Source organism: Zootoca vivipara, chromosome 9, assembly GCF_963506605.1.
Source record: "Zootoca vivipara chromosome 9, rZooViv1.1, whole genome shotgun sequence".
Classification (NCBI taxonomy): domain Eukaryota; kingdom Metazoa; phylum Chordata; class Lepidosauria; order Squamata; family Lacertidae; genus Zootoca; species Zootoca vivipara.
This window is the reverse complement of record NC_083284.1, coordinates 75,883,861-75,897,833: the sequence shown is the minus strand read 5'-3', so window position 1 is coordinate 75,897,833 and position 13,973 is coordinate 75,883,861. Positions and strand designations below refer to the sequence as shown.

Sequence of the window (13,973 nt, the reverse complement as noted above, 5' to 3'; positions counted from 1 at the left end):
AGAAGTGGCTTTGTCATGCTGGCCACATGACCTGGAAGCTATACACCGGCTCCCTCAGCCAATAATGCGAGATGAGCGTGCAACCCCAGAGTCGGTCACGACTGGACCTAATGGTCAGGGGTCCCTTTACCTTTACCTTATATTATAAATGGTGTGTGTCTGTGTCTCTGTGTGTAACTGAATGAAGATCAGACTAGTAGAGGCTTTGGAGAGCCAAGTTTGGATCTCCCTTCTTTTTAAATTTGATAAAAAGCAGTTGCGGACAAAGAGGTTTAATTTAGTTTAGGGTGGCACCTAATCCCCAGCTCCATTTTCCAGATGGAAATTCCATCCCCTCTGCTGCAGTAACAATTAGCCCTATTAGCACACTCTGTGTACTTTCAGGAGCCAGAGGCCCAGAGGCTGGAAGTGTATTTTGCTACACAAAACATCATCCTCATGAATGCTCAAGCTCCATAATAAAAATGCCAGATTAAAAAGAAGTGTGCAGACTGCTCACAACAACAAAAAGCAATTTTTAAAAGGTCAAGACAGTCACTGTAAATTGTAATAAAATTCATCCGGAGATGTAAAATATAAAATGGAAAAACTACTATGTACACAATAATAAAATGGTGAATACAATCCTGCAAGCTAACTATAGACACATACAGTCATACCTCAGTTTAAGTACGCTTCAGTTTGAGTACTTTCAGTTTAAGTACTCCACGGATCCGTCTGGAACGGATTAATCCACTTTCCATTACTTTCAACAGGGAAGTTCGATTCAGGTTAAGTTCGATTCAGGTTAAGTACGGACTTCCAGAACCAATTACACCCATACTTCGGGTTAAGTACGCTTCAGGTTGAGTACTCCGCAGACCCATTTGGAACGGATTAATCCACTTTCCATTACTTTCAATGGGAAAGTTTGCTTGAGGTTAAGTACGCTTCAGGTTAAGTACGGACTTCCGGAACCAATTGTGTACTTAAACAGAGATACCACTGTACTTTTTAGCTATAAAACTGCAAGATGAATCAGCTTACAAATACCATACCACCAAAAAAAATCATCACCAGAGCTTATTGCCCATAGGTAACTTAGTCAGTTGTCACAAACACTTTAATGGTGGTGAATACTGTTTGATAACTGAAAAGTGCCTGTGTGCATTTGGTTCATCAAGTTTTCCCAATTAATCTTATTTTTGTGTAGTATCCTTTTCCATTTTATTTGTATATTTCACATATCTGGATAAATTTTAGCAAAATATCCGGTTCCAGTTCTTAAAGAGTGTTTCCATAATAAAGATAGCCATCTAACAGTAAGAGCAGTAAGATTGTTATGCACAGTCCAAGGACCCCCCAAACCAACTTAGTCTAACCCCAAACCCATTCAATATTAAAGTGCAGATATTTAAATGTTTGCAAGTTTTTATTTTCTTAAAACACAAACTGTGGACTTCTGGTCTACCGCCAGCGCTGATCGGTGAGGAAACCTCGAGCACCAATGTTCCTGACACTATGAAGGGGGGGAGCCGTGAGAGCACAGCGGACCCCCCAAAAGAACCCCAGATTGAGCTTTGTGGGGTCGTGGGAGCTCAGCTGCACCCAGACGTGTATCCTCCGCTCCCCAGTAAGCTCTTTTAAGAGCCCTGAGTGTGAGCGGAGTAGAGACGCGGGCCCATTTTTGAGTCAATTGCTATCTTCACAAAGCAAAGCTCCAAGCTGGCAGTGGTGGATTTCCCCAAAAATAAAGATATTTGAGGGCATTGGACACCGTGAGTAAAATAAAAGGATTTTTAAAAATTTAAAATTAGAAGGAATTGGCCACAGGAGCAGAGCCAAAAAACAGAAGTCGATCTCCCCCACTATGTGAGTGAGAAAGCAGTTAATTCTACCCGAAGCTGGAAAGACTGATGGGAAGTTTTAAATCCCCAAAGATTTGTACTTAAACTCTCCCCTTGAGGCAGGGTAAAGGGGAGAAGAGTTGACTGGAAAAAAATCCCTGTAAAAGATTTATTTTTTGGACTGGGGAAAGTCCCCCTGTACGCTGGAAATGGGTCCCTGGAGGGATCAGCGAGCCACCATTATGACATCACAATAAGGAAGGAATGTGTTTACCTCCTTGAGGTTGGAATTGTAAGAAGTGAAGAGAATACAAAATATATGACTGAGATTGATAAATGTTCTCTTCATAAATGCACATGGAAATAAAGCGTATGAGCAAGAATTTAAAATGACAAATTGCACCCAGTTTGGACATAAATTTTGCTTTTGAAGATTGGAGATATAAACTGCACCATTTCCTGTCTTACAACTCTGCTGTGCCAGGAAATCTGAGACGTGAAAGATGCCAGTAGACATAATAAGCCAGTAGACTTTGCTGATTTCCAAGTGGAACTTTTGAAATCGTTATGGGAATTAAGATGTGACATTCAACAGTATACAATACAGATTAAAAAATGACCCAGAAGTGTGCGGAATTTGAAAGAGGACTAATTTCACCAGAGAGAACAGAGATGAAAGATGAACATTTACCATTCCGAGACAATGTGATAGATCCTAAAGAAGAAGAGGAAGAAGCATGGAATATTGTTTTCCCAGTGAGGGGGACGATGACGACAAGACCCACGCCTGATTCAAAAGGTTTTTAAAGAAGAACAAGTGTGGAAGAATGTTCTCCCAGTGAGAGAGGGAGGAAAGGTCTCATGCTGGGGTAAGAAGGGGAATAAAAGTGGTGAAAGGAATGGAAAGTGGAAATTTAGGAGGACACACCATGCAACAGTTAGGGAACTGGGGAGACAGCAGGGGAGGAAGAAGGAAGTGCGGCTGACAGGCTGCGATAGAGTGGGAGTGGGGTGAGAAGTAATAAGAGATGGTTCCCCCCCCCCACTGCTTAAGATGGTCTGAAACTGGATTGATTCATGGAACTGGCTGAACCGTCTGGGAGATACCGGGACCAGGGGAGGGGGGGCTGAATTAGATGGGTACGTGCTTAAATGTTATTAGGTTATAAGAAGTAATGTTTGATTTTATGGATATTTTTGGGAATTAATTTTAGGCTAAGGGATGAAATAGAATATAGTTAGTTGGGAAATTAATTTTTGGGTTAGGAATATTTGATGATTAAAGGTTAAGGATAATGGATGTTGAAAATAATTTAAGATATAATATGAAAATTGCTAAAGATGGAATTAAAAATTCCAAGTCAAAGTTGGAAACAGAATTGTTAGAACCAAAAACAAAAATACTTTCCAGAATGTATAAATTGTTGCTGGAGTGGCATACGAAAGATGAACAAACAAAGAATGTTATGATGTTGTGGGCAAAGGATGTGGGACATAATATTATGATGGAAGATTGGGAAAAATTATGGAAACAGAATTTAAAGTTTACTGCGTGTAGTCTTTTGAGAGTGAATATAATGAAAATGATGTATAGATGGTACCTTACACCAGTAAAATTGGCTAAGATGTATCATAACAAAGATAATAAATGTTGGAAATGTAAGAAAGAGGAAGGTTCCTTTTATCATATGTGGTGGACTTGCCCATTAGTGAAACATTTCTGAGAAAATTTTTATAATGAACTAAAGAGAGTGTTGAAAAACACATTTACCAATAAACCAGAATCTTTTCTATTGGGTATAGTCGGGAGAGAGATTCCTAAGAAAAATGTTAATTTTTTTATGTATGTCACAACGGCGGCAAGAGTTCTGCTAGCTAAGAACTGGAAATCCCATGAATTACCAACAGTGGACGATTGGCAAATGAAGATGATGGAGTACATGGAAATGGCTGAGATGACCGGAAGAATCCGCGACCGGGGAGAAGAAGCGACAGAAGAAGAGTGGAAAGACTTTAAAATCTATTTGAAAAAACATGCAAAAATTGTATACCAAGAATAGATTTAGAATTGTATAGAATAGATTTAGAATTGTATAGAAGCTGAGGATTTAAAATCTAAGTGAAGTATACAGATACTTGTAAAATAAGAAGTATTACAACTTGACAACCACACAGGGTCACTCTCTTCAAGCTCCCCTCTTGGGACCACTCTTCCAGAACTTCTTTTAGTCCATCAGTTCCTCTGCCTCTGGACGTCTCCCCTTTCTCTTGGTCCTGTGAAGAACCACTTGACCAGGATGACTGTGCTAGGCTCCAGAAGAAGGATCTCTCCCAACTGAGAAAGTGGTGAATGGAAAGGGTCTGGCCTAGCTTAGAGACATCCTTCTGGAGCTTGGTGCAGTTTGCTTCAGTAGAGAGTTCTCCGACAGAAAAGGGAGAGGAAGGGATGCAGATTATTGCAGGGGTGTGTGTGTGTAGGGCACAGATCCATGAATGTGCAAACCATGGCTGCTGTTCTGTGTGTGTTTAGCGCGAAGAAAGTCACATTGAAGTTAGTGGGCACTACTTGTGAGCTAGCATGCAAAGGATGGCACTGCCTGTGTGAGGAAGCTGTGAACACTCATTATAGCTCAAATTGGGTAGTGGGAATAGGGTTAGCTTTAAAAAGCAGAGACTAGCGGCCCAGTGCTTTACATTTTAGCAGTGATCTGCTCTGGATACTGATGAAACTTGTAGCCTTCCCCCCAAGCGTGCTTATTGCCTCCAAATCCACAAAGAGCAGTTGCCCCTGGGCAGATCAAAGGGTCTAGCTCTATACTTGAGATGAGATGTTGGAAGTTGGAAGGGGAAGCAGCATCATGGGTTGGGCATCTTACTGCATTCTAGCCCCGCAGACTTCAGTGAGTTTGAAACAGGTTAAATAATTTAAATCTTGCTTAGTTAAATTTTGGAGAAAACTGATTGGCTACTGAAATGTGCCATACCTTCTAATAGCTACTAATGACCATAAACAAACACTTCAAACATGTTTGTTCCTAAACTTCTCAAGGGTTAGTGAGGAAGATATCTAGTGATGTCATAGACACTCACCAGTAGACACCTGCCGCAGCCATATAAACAACGGTTGAATCAGCTATTGTCTCCCATTTGACTGAATAATACCAGAAAATGCAAAACCAGTCATTTGACAGGAGCCCATAGCAGAGCAGAAACAGATGTAATTTGTATTAAGGGCAGCAATGATTCCAGCAAATTGCCCGATGTCTCTTAAAATGTTTCATCTGTCTCAAATCACAAGCTACAATCTCAAGAAAAGCAGCTTTGTAATAACCATGCTTATTTCCACAGTTTATCAACAGCACACTTTACTCTGAAAATAAACTGCACTGTGTGCACTGGAAAAACAAAAAGATAATTACCGGTAAATCAGATATCCTTTTCTTGAAACCACAAATGCAGAGATTTCTATAATTTAAGAGCAAAGGAAGAAAATGCTGCCTAGAGAATAGGCTAGCGTATCATTACATTTACAAGGAAAACAGTATGCTGTTTATCATGCCCACGGGTGTGTGTTGCTGTGTAAGAAAGCCAGTTAAAACCGGAGCTGGTATTAGCAAACCTATTTGGAATCTGGCTTCTCAGAGCTTTCAGGAGCCAAGAGAGTAATGACAATTCGCCTCTGAGAAATAAAGTTTTTTCCTTACTTGCATAGCTTGAAAGTGTTCTGAACAGCTGGAGCCTCAAGATTATAATGTGTGCAGATGTTGTGTGTTTAGTCGAGCCTCCCCCTCCCCCCAAACGTTGGCACCAGAACCTCTGCAAAGCTGGAGCTTGATAAGTAATTTCCTGGTTTTCCCCTTTACAAAGTTCTCACATAGTTTATCAGTTGTCCACCCTGACAGCAGAAGAACTCAAAGCAGACTATGTGCCCTGCAAATGTTAGCATAGGAAATGCTATGTGGCTTTGGTCTAATGGGAAAGAAGGAGAATCTCTCAACTTCACCACCCCCACTCCCTTTTACCAAAAAAAGTACATTATCTTCTGGCTCGGTGCTGAATGCATAGTTGAGGACAAACAACTGCAGCACAAACATGGCAGTACGGTTTGTAGAACTTACCTGCTCTGCCATGCAAAACTCTCAAAGAGAAGGGTTAACTCTCAATAGGAAGGGTTCTTTGCACCACTCAGAAGATAAAGCCTAGGGCCCAGAGTACAGCGGCATCTCATTTCATTGTCCCACTGTGGAGGATTGCGAGTCAACTAAAGACTTTTACTCTGGTAGGAATAGCGTGTGCAAAGTGTGTCACAGCACAGTCCCAAAGAGGAAACCATCAACAATATAAAGCATTCAGAGATAGGCAAACTCACCCAGCCTAATTCAGAAGTCATCTGGGAAAGTTAGACAAACCACGTGACCATTAATTCAGGTTTCCTGGATTGATTCTGATCTAGGCTCTCAACTTGCAGGCATGCTTCAAGGTACCAGAGACATCTGTGCCCGCCTTGGATGGGGTTATTCTGCTTCATTGACTATGCAAAAGCCTTTGACTGTGTCGACCACAGCAAACTATGGCAAGTTCTTAAAGAAATGGGAGTGCCTGATCATCTCATCTGTCTCCTGAGAAATCTCTATGTGGGACAAGAAGCTACAGTTAGAACTGGACATCTCTCCTTTCTCTTGGTCCTGTGAAGAACCACTTGACCAGGTTGACTGTGCCAGGGTCCAGAAGAAGGATCTCTCCCAACTGAGAAAGTGGTGAATGGAAAGGGTTTGGCCTAGTTTAGAGACATCCTTCTGGAGCTTGGTGCAGTTTGCTTCAGTAGAGAGAATCATATAGAACTGGACATGGAATAACTGATTGGTTCAAAATTGGGAAAGGAATACAACAAGGCTGTATATTGTCTCCCTGCTTATTTAACTGATATGGAGAATTCATCATGCGAAAGGCTGGACTAGATGAATCCCAAACCGGAATTAAGATTGCCGGAAGAAATATCAACAACCTCAGATATGCTGATGACACAACCTTGATGGCAGAAAGTGAGGAGGAATTAAAGAACTTTTTAATGAGGGTGAAAGAGGAGAGCTCAAAATATGGTCTGAAGCTCAACATTAAAAAAAACTAAGATCTTGGCCACTGGCCCTATCACCTCCTGGCAAATAGAAGGGGAAGAAATGGAGGCAATGAGAGATTTTACTTTCTTGGGTTCCATGATCACTGCAGATGGTGACAGCAGCCACGAAATTAAAAGATGCCTGCTTCTTGGGAGAAAAGCAATGACAGCATCTTAAAAAGCAGAGACATCACCTTGCCGACAAAGGTCCGTATAGTTAAAGCTATGGTTTTCCCAGTAGTGATGTATGGTAGTGAGAGCTGGACCATAAAGCAGGCTGATCGCCGAAGATTTGATGCTCTTGAATTATGGTGCTGGAGGAGACTCTTGAGAGTCCCATGGACTGCAAGAAGATCAAACCTCTCCATTCTGAAGGAAATCAGCCCTGAGTGCTCACAGGAAGGACAGATCCTGAAGCTGAGGCTCCAATACTTTGGCCACCTCATGAGAAGAGAAGAATCCTTGGAAAAGACCCTGATGTTGGGAAAGATGGAGGGCACAAGGAGACGGGGACGACAGAGGACCAGATGGTTGGACAGTGTTCTTGAAGCTACGAACATGAGTTTGACCAAACTGCGGGAGGCTGTGGAAGACAGGAGTGCCTGGCCGCTCTGGACCATGGGGTCACGAAGAGTTGGACATGACTAAACGACTAAACAACAACAAGATGTAGGGAATGCTGAAAAAGTGAACAGAGGAAGAATTTCTTGCCCTGGGACTCATCCAGGTCTTGTTCAGATCTCAAGTACCCCATAGACATGCACTTAAGATAAATTTATGCTTTCTTTTACAGCCATGCCTATTCTTCATTAATATAGCAGCCTTCTTGCATAAATGTTTATTTTCTATCAGACTACTCTTGCAATTGGTTACATAAGCCTTTTTAGCAAATAATTTCACAGTGCGGGGGATTTTGGCCACTGAACTAGCACAGTAACAAATTTTCAGACATTGCAGCAATTTGGCTGGATGTTTCAATATCCATTTCTGTTGAGTCAGAGCTCAGTATGGGGGGTGATCACAGCTAATGGCCTTTGGTGGCTGGTGGCTACTACAAGCTACAGGCACTTGTGGGACATCTCACTTGCTGTGTGCAGGCTGAAATGGTAGTGTAGGCCGACTGCTTATTCAAGTGTGGCAAAACCTGTGCTCAACTTGCATGCGTACATATTTGTAAATAACTCAGCTCATGACAGAAGGTAGCCTGAGTGCAGAATATTCACTCTACTCACAAAGAAACTGAAAAAGCTGCTTTCATACACAGGGAGGTGTGTATCTTACTACAGGATCGCCGTGTAGTTTAGAGTCACAACACATAAGGAAAAGGGCATAGGGAGGGAGGGAGGAAAAACAAGCTTGGACATCAGTTCTTAATGTTACCGTTATTGTAATGACCACCCAGGGTGGGAACAGTTCAGGTAGTCTGCTGGACTGGCTGCCACGAGGGACCAAAGGCAGCTGATCCGTCAGCAGAGGTAAAAGAAAATAGTCCTGTTTGCTTCTCTGCAGCTTTCTGGAACAGCTAGTAGCAGGTGATTGTTGCAGAGAGCCAAAGGGAGCTGGTCTCTCGACAGAGACTACAAAATAGTCCTGCTTTCCTTCCTTCCCCTCAGCTCACTGTGTCCAGTTGTCTCACAGCTGAACATCTGGGCAGAGCTTCTGAAAAACAGCATTAAGAGTCAAAGACACAGAGCAGCCTAGAAAAGCTACATCTGACCTATCTTGTTCTCAGGATATTCTCAGAGTGAATCTTTGGACTCTCTCACCTCCTTTGGAGCCAATTAATTACCCACATTTCTGTTTCTACTTATAATCCATTAGGTCTGCTCTTACCAGTCAAGAGCAAAGATTAAGTGTTCTATCCACAAGCAACATGTGGACACACAGACTGTTTTCAGCTTTGGTTTGGGCGCTTGGCTGCTCCTTCCAACAGTTGGCAAGTCATTGAAACTGCTGCTTAACAGAGCTGTTTTTGCTCCGTTTTCGTACTGGTTTCAACAGAAACTGCTTGGTGTGATTGGAGCAAAGTGATTATTGCTTCCTTCTAGTCACATTGGTAGCTGCCCCACACCTGAAATGTTCTGGCAGGCCAGATGGGGATCCCTGGTGGGCCATTTTTGGCCCACAGGCTGGAGGTTCACAGCCTGACAGTGTGATGTAGTGGTTAATGTCAGACTGCAACTGAGGAGACCCAGATTTGCATCCTGTTCAGCTCAATGGGTGACTTTGAACCAACTAGCCTAACTGACCACACAGGATTGATGAGAGGATAAACTTGGGAAAGGAAAATCCTGTACACTGCTTTGAGTTCCTTGGGGGAAAGTTGGCATGGGAACCTACTAAATAAAACAAACAGGATTACCACCCCATGTCAGGGACCTATAGCCTGGGTGGAGTGCTGTGCTGGGATCCTAACAAAACATGCGCAGAAGCTGAGCACCTGAGTTAAATAAGACCCCAGTACTGTACATTTACACCGCGTGGGTTAGTATCATGTTCACACCAGATCTTAGTGAGCAGTTGGGTAGAATACACCCTGCACGTCTTTTCTGATATCTTTCTAAGTAACGGGGAAGAAAACTTGATTAAAAAGATAAGAATGCTGAACATTTGGCAAAGGACCTTAGAATATCTCTGAGAGAGTCAGGTCTTTCCATGGCTATGATACTGGATATATTGGGAATTGTAAAATGAGTTGACCTCTCAGATTGATCTCTTTATCTATAATTTCTTGTTCCGATGCCAGAAGTTCTTTTCCATTTGTCTATGGTGTTGCTATTTTGAACCCCACCCACAAACATTGGTTTGTTTATTTTCTCTTATTCTGCATTTGTTTTCCTTTTTATATTGTATAGCAATATTGAAAACTCAATAAAAATTACTATTCATATTTTGTGTGGTTCTCATCAACTTAAGCGTGGCTACTATAAGAGAGAACCTTGTGGGGGATTTGTCCCAGATTTTTTGTTTGTTTTTAAAGCTGCGTGAGATCTTATTGCTCACAATGACTTAATACGCAGTGTTTCTCAAACCTGAATCCCTTAGCTGTTGTTGGACTACAAATCCCGTCATCCCTAGCTGGCAAGACCAAACTTCATCAGGGATGATGGGAGTTGTAATCTAACATCAAGCTGGAGACCCAAGTTTGGGAAACACTGGATATAGCTCTACAAACCTTGTGTGGTGTTTGCACAGCCTGAAAGACTGGAATCTCCCGTGGATATTTGGCATAGCGAGTCCTCAGTTCCAGCAGAGGCCAAAACCGCCACAAAATGCTTTCAGTGCTATGTGTCAGGCAGACTCTTCCTTTTAAGGATATCTTGGCAGCCTTAGTCCAAACAAGGCTTTTTTCTTCCTATGGGATCATCTAGCTTTAATTTCTAAGAATCCCGAGCACATTCCAGAAAAACCTCAGAGGTCAGTAGAACATGGGAAAAACAAAAGCCTTTGCATATGAAAAGGACAGTCCTGCTACACGTATCATTTAAAATAGCCAGGTGCCCACTCCACCCTCAACAAAATAATGTGGTTGATGAATTTGGAAAGTGATGTGGCAGCCCCTTCACTCGGCGAATCTGGATGCCAAACTTCCTTTGCATGTCACTTCACCTCCTACAGAAGGTGTGGGAAACCACCCACTGGTCCACAGGGCAGGACTTTAACATGGAAACACAGCCAAATCCAACCAGACAGAATAAATAATATGACAATCTTGGACTCTTTGTTTTAGACAGGACATCATCCTCTAGGTATGCCTTGATGGTCGCAATAAGGACATTTTGTGTGGGGAAGGTGCGCTGAAGTGTTGACTTTTTGAGGAACTGAGATATTATCTAATGAAGCGATAGAAAACTAGCAACACAGAGACCAGTCCTGGCCCCCCAAAACATTTGTTGTCTGACTCCTTGCCAATTTTAACTGAGCTGTGCTAAAAAGTTTGCTGACAAGTTTCATTTCTATGGAAAAGAAACAAATGTTCCCAAGAGACGGTCTGCACTTTAATGTTAGTACTTTTAGATTTGATATTCTGCAATTTATTCAAGGAGTGAGAAATCCAGGCCCCACACTACAATGTTTAGGGTTATTTGGATGAGAGAGAGCAGCTTCATATTTTTGCTGTATTTACTAAGGAGCAAGCAGAGCATGGTGGAAACAGCACAGATGCTTTCAGCAGGCAACACAACTACCGTACTAATCATGCACTCAGTCCACAAAGAGAACAATTGTCTTCCAAGGATGCTTCCTCTCCAGTCAGCTTACAATTAGAAATTCTCCCTCAGTCTCTCTCTCTCTCCAAGCTGAAAAGGGCTAGAGGCTGTCTCCCTCCCTCTTTCTTCTCCAACTAGCTGAAAGAGGTAGTCTCTTCAATGAGATTTACATTGCAGAAGCTGCAGAGAGATTTCCAGTTATCAAGAGAACAACTCCAGTTCAGTCTATAACAGTTAACAAACAAAGAGCATTTTAGGGCTGCCATAGTCCCAAAAGTGGGATTTTTACAGCGTTTTTCTTTTAAAAATCGCCCTAGTTGCCATATGTCTAGGTTTCCCCAGACATATGGATGCCATTTTGACAGTCTGATTCCTGGACGTATGGCTGCCTTACTTCTACCAAATCACACCTCTTATTTCCGTACATTTGCATCTCTAAGCTGAGAGTGTGTCTGTCCCATGTTGGTCCCATGTCCATAAAAACAAGTTGTGAAACTTTACAAATGCCAAAAAATGTAACAGGTTCCTGAATCTGAAGCCTACTTTGAACTTTGAACTCCTGCCCCACTCCCCACCTGGCCCTGCCTGTGGGACCCTTCAAATTTTCAGGTGACTCCAACTCACATTAGCCACAGCCTGCATGGCCAATGATGGAAGGATTTTGGGGGTTGTAGTTCAGCAACATCTGAGGGGGTCACAGGTTAGCTCCTCCTGCTTTAAAGAAACGACAGGTTTCAACAGTCATGTACTACTACCATGCTAGCAGCTATGCCTTCATCACACCTGTCTTCCACCCTTTCTCCAAGCCAGGAGGACAATCCAATTTTATCGCCACAGAAATTATGAGAGGTTAAGTGAGGCTAAGGGAACCTTGCCCAAAGTTAGCACCATGCTTTCCCGTTCCATATCCTGCACTCTGGCAAGAGTGTATGAGTGCACAATTGGAATAATTCTCTCCATTATTATTTTTTAAACAGTCTTTCCCCAGATGTTCTGGCTTATGGCACAGATTTTGCTTTCCAGATTCTGAAAATGTTCCAGAAAGGGTTGTGAGCTGAGAATAGCCAGGAGTGGTCCTCATTTCATTTAAGCACACAACCCTAGTCTCCGAGCAGGATGAGATTCCAGGGGTTCGAGGTGCTTACCCAGGGTTTGTGTTTCCTTTGGAATGAAGCACAGCAGAGACTGTGGTGTCTCTAGGATATGGTTATGCGCATATACAACCTGAGCCGACAAGAGAGGGGTTCACAGAATTCACACCCTGTAGTCTCAGCCTTGGATTCAAACAGAAATCAAACACCAGCCTGATTCTCTCTCCAGCTTTCTGCTTTCCCTCTAGCAGTCTAGCTCACATCACTGCAACTCTAAACTCTGGCCTTGTCCTTCTAACTATATGTGAGCTGAGGGATGGGCTCCATCTTGCACAGGGCTCTTTTTCTTTGCTCCCCTTAATGGCCCATCACCCAGGCGATTGCCTCATCAGGAAGCTAGCTCATATTTTAACACTTGCCGGGATCTAGGGTTTAGAAGGGTCTCAGCATACAGGCTACCCTACTCATAACAACAGCTATAAGCTATTGTTACCTGCCAATAGAGAGCTGGAATAAATTCTTAGGTCAGCAAGGCATGGCATTTGCAACAGATGAGGCCCAAATAGTATATGGATTAAACAGAAGCCAGTATAGGTACTCTGGCAAAATCTCTGCCATAAGCAGTAGAGCACGTTTGTGGGAAGTGCTTGTGCATTGAATCCACCTGCAGAATTCCTGTTGGTGGGGGCCAAGCCATGCAGTACAGATTTTGCCTTCTCTTCAGGATGGCTCCTTCTCATCCTGGAGAGTAGTGACTAGTGGGGTGCCACAGGGTTCTGTCTTGGGCCCAGTCTTATTCAACATCTTTATCAATGACTTGGATGATGGGCTTGAGGGCATCCTGAGCAAGTTTGCAGATGACACCAAATTGGGAGGGGTGGCTAATACCCCAGAGGACAGGATCACACTTCAGAATGACCTTAACAGATTAGACAATTGGGCCAAAGCAAACAAGATGAATTTTAACAAGGAGAAATGTAAAGTACTACACTTGGGCAAAAAAAAATATGAAAGGCACGAATACAGGATGGGTGACACCTGGCTTGAGAGCAGTACATGTGAAAAGGATCTAGGAATCTTGGTAGACCACAAACTTGACATGAGTCAACAGTGTGATGCAGCAGCTAATAAAGCCAATGCAATTCTGGGCTGCATCAATAGGAGTATAACATCTGGATCAAGGGAAGTAATAGTTCCACTGTATTCCACTCTGGTCAGACCTCACCTGGAGTATTGTGTCCAGTTCTGGGCACCACAGTTTAAGAAGGATACTGACAAGCTGGAACGTGTCCAGAAGAGGGCAACCAAAATGGTCAAAGGCCTGGAAACAATGCCTTATGAGGAACTGCTTAGGGAGCTGGGCATGTTTAGCCTGAAGAAGAGAAGGTTAAGGGGTGATATGATAGCCATGTTCAAATATATTAAAGGATGCCATATAGAGGAGGGAGAAAGATTGTTTTCTGCTGCTCCAGAGAAGCGGACACGGAGCAATGGATTCAAACTTCAAGAAAGAAGATTCCACCTAAACATTAGAAAGAACTTTCTGACAGTAAGAGCTGTTCAGCAGTGGAATTTACTACCAAGGAGTGTGGTGGAGTCTCCTTCTTTGGAGGTCTTTAAGCAGAGGCTTGACAGGCATATGTCAAGAATGCTTTGATGGTGTTTCCTGCTCGGTAGGGGGTTGGACTGGATGGCCTTTGTGGTCTCTTCCAACTCTATGATTCTATGATTC

The 13,973-nt window shown here is 42.8% G+C and overlaps 1 protein-coding gene across 5 annotated transcripts in view; it reads right to left on the bottom strand.

The window, feature by feature from the left end:
- Nucleotides 1-13,973, bottom strand: part of C1QTNF7 (C1q and TNF related 7) — a 46,431-nt gene that overhangs the window by 24,022 nt on the left and 8,436 nt on the right. Inside the window, exon 1 of one of the 5 annotated variants that reach the window (XM_060279085.1) lies at nt 8,323-13,203. The exons of the other annotated variants lie outside the window; for them this stretch is intronic. The gene's annotated coding sequence lies outside the window, so the exon portion shown is untranslated. Of the gene's footprint in view, nt 1-8,322; nt 13,204-13,973 lie in introns of those variants that run through there. 5 annotated transcript variants of the gene reach the window in all.